Raw genomic sequence first — 14503 nt, 5'->3', positions numbered from 1 at the left:
TGTGCTGTTGGTTTTACTGGGGATACGTGTGCAGGTAATCTATACTGTCGAATCAGAGTAAATACCTACATTAATACTCTTTTTGAGTAATGCAATGCCTCCTTGCTCTTCGAAAGATATAAATAAAAGGTACACATGGACGAAATTAGACATAATATCTAGTAATTGGAGAGGAAAATCTTTGCATCCCAATCCTAACCAGTGAACTCCTGTCCTTTAGGTGTCTGTAAACTTGAACCTTGTATAGGAAATTGTTTTTTCATCCCACATGAAAGATTTCATGCTTTCCTGTCCCTTTTTTCTGGCAGGGACACATGCACGTTTATTTCGAATTTTTATTTCAACCTGAAAATATTTTCTATCTCAGGTAACAATTTTGAAATAAATACGAATATTAAACGAGACATTGAGTTAATTTACCTCATTTGCTAAAATTGCAATTTATTTCTATCTGAAGTGAAATTAATCCTCAGCTGTCATTATTTAGAATACAAAATATCAGTTTTTTAATTTCATGTTCCTGTCATTCCCCAAACAAAACAAAAAAATCTGTCAAAATGGGAATTGTTTTCTTGTCACTTTCATCGCACTCTCTATCTTTGGAACTTCATTTGCACAGAGATCGACGATGTTCCAGCAGTCCTTGTATGAATGGAGGAAATTGCGTTGATGGAGTCGATTCCTTTACTTGCACCTGTGCTGTTGGTTTTACTGGGGATACGTGTGCAGGTAATCTATACTGTCGAATCAGAGTAAATACCTACATTAATACTCTTTTTGAGTAATGCAATGCCTCCTTGCTCTTCGAAAGATATAAATAAAAGGTACACATGGACGAAATTAGACATAATATCTAGTAATTGGAGAGGAAAATCTTTGCATCCCAATCCTAACCAGTAAACTCCTGTCCTTTAGGTGTCTGTAAACTTGAACCTTGTATAGGACATTGTTTTTTCATCCCAAATGAAAGATTTCAAGCTTTCCTGTCTTTTTTTCTGGCAGGGACACATGCACGTTTATTTCGAATTTTTATTTCAACCTGAAAATATTTTCTATCTCAGGTAACAATTTTGAAATAAATACGAATATTAAACGAGACATTGAGTTAATTTACCTCATTTGCTAAAATTGCAATTTCTTTCTATCTGAAGTGAAATTAATCCTCAGCTGTCATTATTTAGAATACAAAATATCAGTTTTTTAATTTCATGTTCCTGTCATTCCCCAAACAAAACAAAAAAATCTGTCAAAATGGGAATTGTTTTCTTGTCACTTTCATCGCACTCTCTATCTTTGGAACTTCATTTGCACAGAGATCGACGAATGTTCCAGCAGTCCTTGTATGAATGGAGGAAATTGCGTTGATGGAGTCGGCTCCTTTACTTGCACCTGTGCTGTTGGTTTTACTGGGGATACGTGTGCAGGTAATCTATACTGTCGAATCAGAGTAAATACCTACATTAATACTCTTTTTGAGTAATGCAATGCCTCCTTGCTCTTCGAAAGATATAAATAAAAGGTACACATGGACGAAATTAGACATAATATCTAGTAATTGGAGAGGAAAATCTTTGCATCCCAATCCTAACCAGTGAACTCCTGTCCTTTAGGTGTCTGTAAACTTGAACCTTGTATAGGAAATTGTTTTTTCATCCCACATGAAAGATTTCATGCTTTCCTGTCCCTTTTTTCTGGCAGGGACACATGCACGTTTATTTCGAATTTTTATTTCAACCTGAAAATATTTTCTATCTCAGGTAACAATTTTGAAATAAATACGAATATTAAACGAGACATTGAGTTAATTTACCTCATTTGCTAAAATTGCAATTTATTTCTATCTGAAGTGAAATTAATCCTCAGCTGTCATTATTTAGAATACAAAATATCAGTTTTTTAATTTCATGTTCCTGTCATTCCCCAAACAAAACAAAAAAATCTGTCAAAATGGGAATTGTTTTCTTGTCACTTTCATCGCACTCTCTATCTTTGGAACTTCATTTGCACAGAGATCGACGACTGTTCCAGCAGTCCTTGTATGAATGGAGGAAATTGCGTTGATGGAGTCGACTCCTTTACTTGCACCTGTGCTGTTGGTTTTACTGGGGATACGTGTGCAGGTAATCTATACTGTCGAATCAGAGTAAATACCTACATTAATACTCTTTTTGAGTAATGCAATGCCTCCTTGCTCTTCGAAAGATATAAATAAAAGGTACACATGGACGAAATTAGACATAATATCTAGTAATTGGAGAGGAAAATCTTTGCATCCCAATCCTAACCAGTGAACTCCTGTCCTTTAGGTGTCTGTAAACTTGAACCTTGTATAGGAAATTGTTTTTTCATCCCACATGAAAGATTTCATGCTTTCCTGTCCCTTTTTTCTGGCAGGGACACATGCACGTTTATTTCGAATTTTTATTTCAACCTGAAAATATTTTCTATCTCAGGTAACAATTTTGAAATAAATACGAATATTAAACGAGACATTGAGTTAATTTACCTCATTTGCTAAAATTGCAATTTATTTCTATCTGAAGTGAAATTAATCCTCAGCTGTCATTATTTAGAATACAAAATATCAGTTTTTTAATTTCATGTTCCTGTCATTCCCCAAACAAAACAAAAAAATCTGTCAAAATGGGAATTGTTTTCTTGTCACTTTCATCGCACTCTCTATCTTTGGAACTTCATTTGCACAGAGATCGACGACTGTTCCAGCAGTCCTTGTATGAATGGAGGAAATTGCGTTGATGGAGTCGACTCCTTTACTTGCACCTGTGCTGTTGGTTTTACTGGGGATACGTGTGCAGGTAATCTATACTGTCGAATCAGAGTAAATACCTACATTAATACTCTTTTTGAGTAATGCAATGCCTCCTTGCTCTTCGAAAGATATAAATAAAAGGTACACATGGACGAAATTAGACATAATATCTAGTAATTGGAGAGGAAAATCTTTGCATCCCAATCCTAACCAGTGAACTCCTGTCCTTTAGGTGTCTGTAAACTTGAACCTTGTATAGGAAATTGTTTTTTCATCCCACATGAAAGATTTCATGCTTTCCTGTCCCTTTTTTCTGGCAGGGACACATGCACGTTTATTTCGAATTTTTATTTCAACCTGAAAATATTTTCTATCTCAGGTAACAATTTTGAAATAAATACGAATATTAAACGAGACATTGAGTTAATTTACCTCATTTGCTAAAATTGCAATTTATTTCTATCTGAAGTGAAATTAATCCTCAGCTGTCATTATTTAGAATACAAAATATCAGTTTTTTAATTTCATGTTCCTGTCATTCCCCAAACAAAACAAAAAAATCTGTCAAAATGGGAATTGTTTTCTTGTCACTTTCATCGCACTCTCTATCTTTGGAACTTCATTTGCACAGAGATCGACGACTGTTCCAGCAGTCCTTGTATGAATGGAGGAAATTGCGTTGATGGAGTCGACTCCTTTACTTGCACCTGTGCTGTTGGTTTTACTGGGGATACGTGTGCAGGTAATCTATACTGTCGAATCAGAGTAAATACCTACATTAATACTCTTTTTGAGTAATGCAATGCCTCCTTGCTCTTCGAAAGATATAAATAAAAGGTACACATGGACGAAATTAGACATAATATCTAGTAATTGGAGAGGAAAATCTTTGCATCCCAATCCTAACCAGTGAACTCCTGTCCTTTAGGTGTCTGTAAACTTGAACCTTGTATAGGAAATTGTTTTTTCATCCCACATGAAAGATTTCATGCTTTCCTGTCCCTTTTTTCTGGCAGGGACACATGCACGTTTATTTCGAATTTTTATTTCAACCTGAAAATATTTTCTATCTCAGGTAACAATTTTGAAATAAATACGAATATTAAACGAGACATTGAGTTAATTTACCTCATTTGCTAAAATTGCAATTTATTTCTATCTGAAGTGAAATTAATCCTCAGCTGTCATTATTTAGAATACAAAATATCAGTTTTTTAATTTCATGTTCCTGTCATTCCCCAAACAAAACAAAAAAATCTGTCAAAATGGGAATTGTTTTCTTGTCACTTTCATCGCACTCTCTATCTTTGGAACTTCATTTGCACAGAGATCGACGAATGTTCCAGCAGTCCTTGTATGAATGGAGGAAATTGCGTTGATGGAGTCGACTCCTTTACTTGCACCTGTGCTGTTGGTTTTACTGGGGATACGTGTGCAGGTAATCTATACTGTCGAATCAGAGTAAATACCTACATTAATACTCTTTTTGAGTAATGCAATGCCTCCTTGCTCTTCGAAAGATATAAATAAAAGGTACACATGGACGAAATTAGACATAATATCTAGTAATTGGAGAGGAAAATCTTTGCATCCCAATCCTAACCAGTGAACTCCTGTCCTTTAGGTGTCTGTAAACTTGAACCTTGTATAGGAAATTGTTTTTTCATCCCACATGAAAGATTTCATGCTTTCCTGTCCCTTTTTTCTGGCAGGGACACATGCACGTTTATTTCGAATTTTTATTTCAACCTGAAAATATTTTCTATCTCAGGTAACAATTTTGAAATAAATACGAATATTAAACGAGACATTGAGTTAATTTACCTCATTTGCTAAAATTGCAATTTCTTTCTATCTGAAGTGAAATTAATCCTCAGCTGTCATTATTTAGAATACAAAATATCAGTTTTTTAATTTCATGTTCCTGTCATTCCCCAAACAAAACAAAAAAATCTGTCAAAATGGGAATTGTTTTCTTGTCACTTTCATCGCACTCTCTATCTTTGGAACTTCATTTGCACAGAGATCGACGACTGTTCCAGCAGTCCTTGTATGAATGGAGGAAATTGCGTTGATGGAGTCGACTCCTTTACTTGCACCTGTGCTGTTGGTTTTACTGGGGATACGTGTGCAGGTAATCTATACTGTCGAATCAGAGTAAATACCTACATTAATACTCTTTTTGAGTAATGCAATGCCTCCTTGCTCTTCGAAAGATATAAATAAAAGGTACACATGGACGAAATTAGACATAATATCTAGTAATTGGAGAGGAAAATCTTTGCATCCCAATCCTAACCAGTGAACTCCTGTCCTTTAGGTGTCTGTAAACTTGAACCTTGTATAGGAAATTGTTTTTTCATCCCAAATGAAAGATTTCAAGCTTTCCTGTCCCTTTTTCTGGCAGGGACACATGCACGTTTATTTCGAATTTTTATTTCAACCTGAAAATATTTTCTATCTCAGGTAACAATTTTGAAATAAATACGAATATTAAACGAGACATTGAGTTAATTTACCTCATTTGCTAAAATTGCAATTTCTTTCTATCTGAAGTGAAATTAATCCTCAGCTGTCATTATTTAGAATACAAAATATCAGTTTTTTAATTTCATGTTCCTGTCATTCCCCAAACAAAACAAAAAAATCTGTCAAAATGGGAATTGTTTTCTTGTCACTTTCATCGCACTCTCTATCTTTGGAACTTCATTTGCACAGAGATCGACGACTGTTCCAGCAGTCCTTGTATGAATGGAGGAAATTGCGTTGATGGAGTCGACTCCTTTACTTGCACCTGTGCTGTTGGTTTTACTGGGGATACGTGTGCAGGTAATCTATACTGTCGAATCAGAGTAAATACCTACATTAATACTCTTTTTGAGTAATGCAATGCCTCCTTGCTCTTCGAAAGATATAAATAAAAGGTACACATGGACGAAATTAGACATAATATCTAGTAATTGGAGAGGAAAATCTTTGCATCCCAATCCTAACCAGTGAACTCCTGTCCTTTAGGTGTCTGTAAACTTGAACCTTGTATAGGAAATTGTTTTTTCATCCCACATGAAAGATTTCATGCTTTCCTGTCCTTTTTTCTGGCAGGGACACATGCACGTTTATTTCGAATTTTTATTTCAACCTGAAAATATTTTCTATCTCAGGTAACAATTTTGAAATAAATACGAATATTAAACGAGACATTGAGTTAATTTACCTCATTTGCTAAAATTGCAATTTATTTCAATCTGAAGTGAAATTAATCCTCAGCTGTCATTATTTAGAATACAAAATATCAGTTTTTTAATTTCATGTTCCTGTCATTCCCCAAACAAAACAAAAAAATCTGTCAAAATGGGAATTGTTTTCTTGTCACTTTCATCGCACTCTCTATCTTTGGAACTTCATTTGCACAGAGATCGACGAATGTTCCAGCAGTCCTTGTATGAATGGAGGAAATTGCGTTGATGGAGTCGACTCCTTTACTTGCACCTGTGCTGTTGGTTTTACTGGGGATACGTGTGCAGGTAATCTATACTGTCGAATCAGAGTAAATACCTACATTAATACTCTTTTTGAGTAATGCAATGCCTCCTTGCTCTTCGAAAGATATAAATAAAAGGTACACATGGACGAAATTAGACATAATATCTAGTAATTGGAGAGGAAAATCTTTGCATCCCAATCCTAACCAGTGAACTCCTGTCCTTTAGGTGTCTGTAAACTTGAACCTTGTATAGGACATTGTTTTTTCATCCCAAATGAAAGATTTCAAGCTTTCCTGTCCTTTTTTCTGGCAGGGACACATGCACGTTTATTTCGAATTTTTATTTCAACCTGAAAATATTTTCTATCTCAGGTAACAATTTTGAAATAAATACGAATATTAAACGAGACATTGAGTTAATTTACCTCATTTGCTAAAATTGCAATTTCTTTCTATCTGAAGTGAAATTAATCCTCAGCTGTCATTATTTAGAATACAAAATATCAGTTTTTTAATTTCATGTTCCTGTCATTCCCCAAACAAAACAAAAAAATCTGTCAAAATGGGAATTGTTTTCTTGTCACTTTCATTGCACTCTCTATCTTTGGAACTTCATTTGCACAGAGATCGACGAATGTTCCAGCAGTCCTTGTATGAATGGAGGAAATTGCGTTGATGGAGTCGGCTCCTTTACTTGCACCTGTGCTGTTGGTTTTACTGGGGATACGTGTGCAGGTAATCTATACTGTCGAATCAGAGTAAATACCTACATTAATACTCTTTTTGAGTAATGCAATGCCTCCTTGCTCTTCGAAAGATATAAATAAAAGGTACACATGGACGAAATTAGACATAATATCTAGTAATTGGAGAGGAAAATCTTTGCATCCCAATCCTAACCAGTGAACTCCTGTCCTTTAGGTGTCTGTAAACTTGAACCTTGTATAGGAAATTGTTTTTTCATCCCACATGAAAGATTTCAAGCTTTCCTGTCCCTTTTTTCTGGCAGGGACACATGCACGTTTATTTCGAATTTTTATTTCAACCTGAAAATATTTTCTATCTCAGGTAACAATTTTGAAATAAATACGAATATTAAACGAGACATTGAGTTAATTTACCTCATTTGCTAAAATTGCAATTTATTTCTATCTGAAGTGAAATTAATCCTCAGCTGTCATTATTTAGAATACAAAATATCAGTTTTTTAATTTCATGTTCCTGTCATTCCCCAAACAAAACAAAAAAATCTGTCAAAATGGGAATTGTTTTCTTGTCACTTTCATCGCACTCTATCTTCTTGGAACTTCATTTGCACAGAGATCGACGAATGTTCCAGCAGTCCTTGTATGAATGGAGGAAATTGCGTTGATGGAGTCGGCTCCTTTACTTGCACCTGTGCTGTTGGTTTTACTGGGGATACGTGTGCAGGTAATCTATACTGTCGAATCAGAGTAAATACCTACATTAATACTCTTTTTGAGTAATGCAATGCCTCCTTGCTCTTCGAAAGATATAAATAAAAGGTACACATGGACGAAATTAGACAAATATCTAGTAATTGGAGAGGAAAATCTTTGCATCCCAATCCTAACCAGTGAACTCCTGTCCTTTAGGTGTCTGTAAACTTGAACCTTGTATAGGAAATTTTTTTCATCCCACATGAAAGATTTCATGCTTTCCTGTCCTTTTTTTCTGGCAGGGACACATGCACGTTTATTTCGAATTTTTATTTCAACCTGAAAATATTTTCTATCTCAGGTAACAATTTTGAAATAAATACGAATATTAAACGAGACATTGAGTTAATTTACCTCATTTGCTAAAATTGCAATTTATTTCTATCTGAAGTGAAATTAATCCTCAGCTGTCATTATTTAGAATACAAAATATCAGTTTTTTAATTTCATGTTCCTGTCATTCCCCAAACAAAACAAAAAATCTGTCAAATGGGAATTGTTTTCTTGTCACTTTCATCGCACTCTCTATCTTTGGAACTTCATTTGCACAGAGATCGACGACTGTTCCAGCAGTCCTTGTATGAATGGAGGAAATTGCGTTGATGGAGTCGACTCCTTTACTTGCACCTGTGCTGTTGGTTTTACTGGGGATACGTGTGCAGGTAATCTATACTGTCGAATCAGAGTAAATACCTACATTAATACTCTTTTTGAGTAATGCAATGCCTCCTTGCTCTTCGAAAGATATAAATAAAAGGTACACATGGACGAAATTAGACATAATATCTAGTAATTGGAGAGGAAAATCTTTGCATCCCAATCCTAACCAGTGAACTCCTGTCCTTTAGGTGTCTGTAAACTTGAACCTTGTATAGGAAATGTTTTTTCATCCCACATGAAAGATTTCATGCTTTCCTGTCCCTTTTTCTGGCAGGGACACATGCACGTTTATTTCGAATTTTTATTTCAACCTGAAAATATTTCTATCTCAGGTAACAATTTTGAAATAAATACGAATATTAAACGAGACATTGAGTTAATTTACCTCATTTGCTAAAATTGCAATTTCTTCTATCTGAAGTGAAATTAATCCTCAGCTGTCATTATTTAGAATACAAAATATCAGTTTTTTAATTTCATGTTCCTGTCATTCCCCAAACAAAACAAAAAAATCTGTCAAAATGGGAATTGTTTCTTGTCACTTTCATCGCACTCTCTATCTTTGGAACTTCATTTGCACAGAGATCGACGACTGTTCCAGCAGTCCTTGTATGAATGGAGGAAATTGCGTTGATGGAGTCGATCCTTTACTTGCACCTGTGCTGTTGGTTTTACGGGGGGATACGTGTGCAGGTAATCTATACTGTCGAATCAGAGTAAATACCTACATTAATACTCTTTTTGAGTAATGCAATGCCTCCTTGCTCTTCGAAAGATATAAATAAAAGGTACACATGGACGAAATTAGACATAATATCTAGTAATTGGAGAGGAAAATCTTTGCATCCCAATCCTAACCAGTGAACTCCTGTCCTTTAGGTGTCTGTAAACTTGAACCTTGTATAGGAAATTGTTTTTTCATCCCACATGAAAGATTTCATGCTTTCCTGTCCCTTTTTCTGGCAGGGACACATGCACGTTTATTTCGAATTTTTATTTCAACCTGAAAATATTTTCTATCTCAGGTAACAATTTTGAAATAAATACGAATATTAAACGAGACATTGAGTTAATTTACCTCATTTGCTAAATTGCAATTTATTTCTATCTGAAGTGAAATTAATCCTCAGCTGTCATTATTTAGAATACAAAATATCAGTTTTTTAATTTCATGTTCCTGTCATTCCCCAAACAAAACAAAAAAATCTGTCAAAATGGGAATTGTTTTCTTGTCACTTTCATCGCACTCTCTATCTTTGGAACTTCATTTGCACAGAGATCGACGACTGTTCCAGCAGTCCTTGTATGAATGGAGGAAATTGCGTTGATGGAGTCGACTCCTTTACTTGCACCTGTGCTGTTGGTTTTACTGGGGATACGTGTGCAGGTAACTATACTGTCGAATCAGAGTAAATACCTACATTAATACTCTTTTTGAGTAATGCAATGCTCCTTGCTCTTCGAAAGATATAAATAAAAGGTACACATGGACGAAATTAGACATAATATCTAGTAATTGGAGAGGAAAATCTTGCATCCCAATCCTAACCAGTAAACTCCTGTCCTTTAGGTGTCTGTAAACTTGAACCTTGTATAGGACATTGTTTTTTCATCCCAAATGAAAGATTTCAAGCTTTCCTGTCCTTTTTTCTGGCAGGGACACATGCACGTTTATTTCGAATTTTTATTTCAACCTGAAAATATTTTCTATCTCAGGTAACAATTTTGAAATAAATACGAATATTAAACGAGACATTGAGTTAATTTACCTCATTTGCTAAAATTGCAATTTCTTTCTATCTGAAGTGAAATTAATCCTCAGCTGTCATTATTTAGAATACAAAATATCAGTTTTTTAATTTCATGTTCCTGTCATTCCCCAAACAAAACAAAAAAATCTGTCAAAATGGGAATTGTTTTCTTGTCACTTTCATTGCACTCTCTATCTTGGAACTTCATTTGCACAGAGATCGACGAATGTTCCAGCAGTCCTTGTATGAATGGAGGAAATTGCGTTGATGGAGTCGGCTCCTTTACTTGCACCTGTGCTGTTGGTTTTACTGGGGACGTGTGCAGGTAATTATACTGTCGAATCAGAGTAAATACCTACATTAATACTCTTTTTGAGTAATGCAATGCCTCCTTGCTCTTCGAAAGATATAAATAAAAGGTACACATGGACGAAATTAGACATAATATCTAGTAATTGGAGAGGAAAATCTTTGCATCCCAATCCTAACCAGTGAACTCCTGTCCTTTAGGTGTCTGTAAACTTGAACCTTGTATAGGAAATTGTTTTTTCATCCAAATGAAAGATTTCAAGCTTTCCTGTCCCTTTTTCTGGCAGGGACACATGCACGTTTATTTCGAATTTTTATTTCAACCTGAAAATATTTTCTATCTCAGGTAACAATTTGAAATAAATACGAATATTAAACGAGACATTGAGTTAATTTACCTCATTTGCTAAAATTGCAATTTTTTCTATCTGAAGTGAAATTAATCCTCAGCTGTCATTATTTAGAATACAAAATATCAGTTTTTTAATTTCATGTTCCTGTCATTCCCCAAACAAAACAAAAAAATCTGTCAAAATGGAATTGTTTTCTTGTCACTTTCATCGCACTCTCTATCTTTGGAACTTCATTTGCACAGAGATCGACGAATGTTCCAGCAGTCCTTGTATGAATGGAGGAAATTGCGTTGATGGAGTCGACTCCTTTACTTGCACCTGTGCTGTTGGTTTTACTGGGGATACGTGTGCAGGTAATCTATACTGTCGAATCAGAGTAAATACCTACATTAATACTCTTTTTGAGTAATGCAATGCCTCCTTGCTCTTCGAAAGATATAAATAAAAGGTACACAAGGACGAAATTAGACATAATATCTAGTAATTGGAGAGGAAAATCTTTGCATCCCAATCCTAACCAGTGAACTCCTGTCCTTTAGGTGTCTGTAAACTTGAAACTTGTATAGGAAATTGTTTTTTCATCCCACATGAAAGATTTCAAGCTTTCCTGTCCCTTTTTTTCTGGCAGGGACACATGCACGTTTATTTCGAATTTTATTTCAACCTGAAAATATTTTCTATCTCAGGTAACAATTTTGAAATAAATACGAATATTAAACGAGACATTGAGTTAATTTACCTCATTTGCTAAAATTGCAATTTCTTTCAATCTGAAGTGAAATTAATCCTCAGCTGTCATTATTAGAATACAAAATATCAGTTTTTTAATTTCATGTTCCTGTCATTCCCCAAACAAAACAAAAAAATCTGTCAAAATGGGAATTTTTTGTCACTTTCATCGCACTCTCTATCTTTGGAACTTCATTTGCACAGAGATCGACGAATGTTCCAGCAGTCCTTGTATGAATGGAGAAATTGCGTTGATGGAGTCGGCTCCTTTACTTGCACCTGTGCTGTTGGTTTTACTGGGGATACGTGTGCAGGTAATCTATACTGTCGAATCAGAGTAAATACCTACATTAATACTCTTTTTGAGTAATGCAATGCCTCCTTGCTCTTCGAAAGATATAAATAAAAGGTACACATGGACGAAATTAGACATAATATCTAGTAATTGGAGAGGAAAATCTTTGCATCCCAATCCTAACCAGTGAACTCCTGTCTTTAGGTGTCTGTAAACTTGAACCTTGTATAGGAAATTGTTTTTCATCCCACATGAAAGATTTCAAGCTTTCCTGTCCCTTTTTCTGGCAGGGACACATGCACGTTTATTTCGAATTTTATTTCAACCTGAAAATATTTTCTATCTCAGGTAACAATTTTGAAATAAATACGAATATTAACGAGACATTGAGTTAATTTACCTCATTTGCTAAAATTGCAATTTATTTCTATCTGAAGTGAAATTAATCCTCAGCTGTCATTATTTAGAATACAAAATATCAGTTTTTTAATTTCATGTTCCTGTCATTCCCCAAACAAAACAAAAAAATCTGTCAAAATGGGAATTGTTTTCTTGTCACTTTCATCGCACTCTCTATCTTGGAACTTCATTTGCACAGAGATCGACGACTGTTCCAGCAGTCTTGTATGAATGGAGGAAATTGCGTTGATGGAGTCGACTCCTTTACTTGCACCTGTGCTGTTGGTTTTACTGGGGATACGTGTGCAGGTAATCTATACTGTCGAATCAGAGTAAATACCTACATTAATACTCTTTTTGAGTAATGCAATGCCTCCTTGCTCTTCGAAAGATATAAATAAAAGGTACACATGGACGAAATTAGACATAATATCTAGTAATTGGAGAGGAAAATCTTTGCATCCCAATCCTAACCAGTGAACTCCTGTCCTTTAGGTGTCTGTAAACTTGAACCTTGTATAGGAAATTGTTTTTTCATCCCAAATGAAAGATTTCAAGCTTTCCTGTCCTTTTTTCTGGCAGGGACACATGCACGTTTATTTCGAATTTTATTTCAACCTGAAAATATTTTCTATCTCAGGTAACAATTTTGAAATAAATACGAATATTAAACGAGACATTGAGTTAATTACCTCATTTGCTAAAATTGCAATTTCTTTCTATCTGAAGTGAAATTAATCCTCAGCTGTCATTATTTAGAATACAAAATATCAGTTTTTTAATTTCATGTTCCTGTCATTCCCAAACAAAACAAAAAAAATCTGTCAAAATGGGAATTGTTTTCTGTCACTTTCATCGCACTCTCTATCTTTGGAACTTCATTTGCACAGAGATCGACGAATGTTCCAGCAGTCTTGTATGAATGGAGGAAATTGCGTTGATGGAGTCGGCCCCTTTACTTGCACCTGTGCTGTTGGTTTTACTGGGATACGTGTGCAGGTAATCTATACTGTCGAATCAGAGTAAATACCTACATTAATACTCTTTTTGAGTAATGCAATGCCTCCTTGCTCTTCGAAAGATATAAATAAAAGGTACACATGGACGAAATTAGACATAATATCTAGTAATTGGAGAGGAAAATCTTTGCATCCCAATCCTAACCAGTGAACTCCTGTCCTTTAGGTGTCTGTAAACTTGAACCTTGTATAGGAAATTGTTTTTTCATCCCACATGAAAGATTTCAAGCTTTCCTGTCCCTTTTTTCTGGCAGGGACACATGCACGTTTATTTCGAATTTTTATTTCAACCTGAAAATATTTTCTATCTCAGGTAACAATTTTGAAATAAATACGAATATTAAACGAGACATTGAGTTAATTTACCTCATTTGCTAAAATTGCAATTTATTTCTATCTGAAGTGAAATTAATCCTCAGCTGTCATTATTTAGAATACAAAATATCAGTTTTTTAATTTCATGTTTGTCATTCCCCAAACAAAACAAAAAAATCTGTCAAAATGGGAATTGTTTTCTTGTCACTTTCATCGCACTCTCTATCTTTGGAACTTCATTTGCACAGAGATCGACGAATGTTCCAGCAGTCCTTGTATGAATGGAGGAAATTGCGTTGATGGAGTCGCTCCTTTACTTGCACCTGTGCTGTTGGTTTTACTGGGGATACGTGTGCAGGTAATCTATACTGTCGAATCAGAGTAAATACCTACATTAATACTCTTTTTGAGTAAGCAATGCCTCCTTGCTCTTCGAAAGATATAAATAAAAGGTACACATGGACGAAATTAGACATAATATCTAGTAATTGGAGAGGAAAATCTTTGCATCCCAATCCTAACCAGTAAACTCCTGTCCTTTAGGTTCTGTAAACTTGAACCTTGTATAGGACATTGTTTTTTCATCCCAAATGAAAGATTTCAAGCTTTCCTGTCCTTTTTTCTGGCAGGGACACATGCACGTTTATTTCGAATTTTTTATTTCAACCTGAAAATATTTCTATCTCAGGTAACAATTTGAAATAAATACGAATATTAAACGAGACATTGAGTTAATTTACCTCATTTGCTAAAATTGCAATTTATTTATCTGAAGTGAAATTAATCCTCAGCTGTCATTATTTAGAATACAAAATATCAGTTTTTTAATTTCATGTTCCTGTCATTCCCCAAACAAAACAAAAAAAATCTGTCAAAATGGGAATTGTTTTCTTGTCACTTTCATGCACTCTCTATCTTTGGAACTCATTTGCACAGAGATCGACGAATGTTCCAGCAGT

The sequence above is a fragment of the Strongylocentrotus purpuratus genome, unplaced genomic scaffold (genome assembly GCF_000002235.5).
Source record: "Strongylocentrotus purpuratus isolate Spur 01 unplaced genomic scaffold, Spur_5.0 spur5_scaffold_18, whole genome shotgun sequence".
Taxonomy (NCBI): domain Eukaryota; kingdom Metazoa; phylum Echinodermata; class Echinoidea; order Camarodonta; family Strongylocentrotidae; genus Strongylocentrotus; species Strongylocentrotus purpuratus.
Note: the sequence above shows the minus strand (reverse complement) of the source record.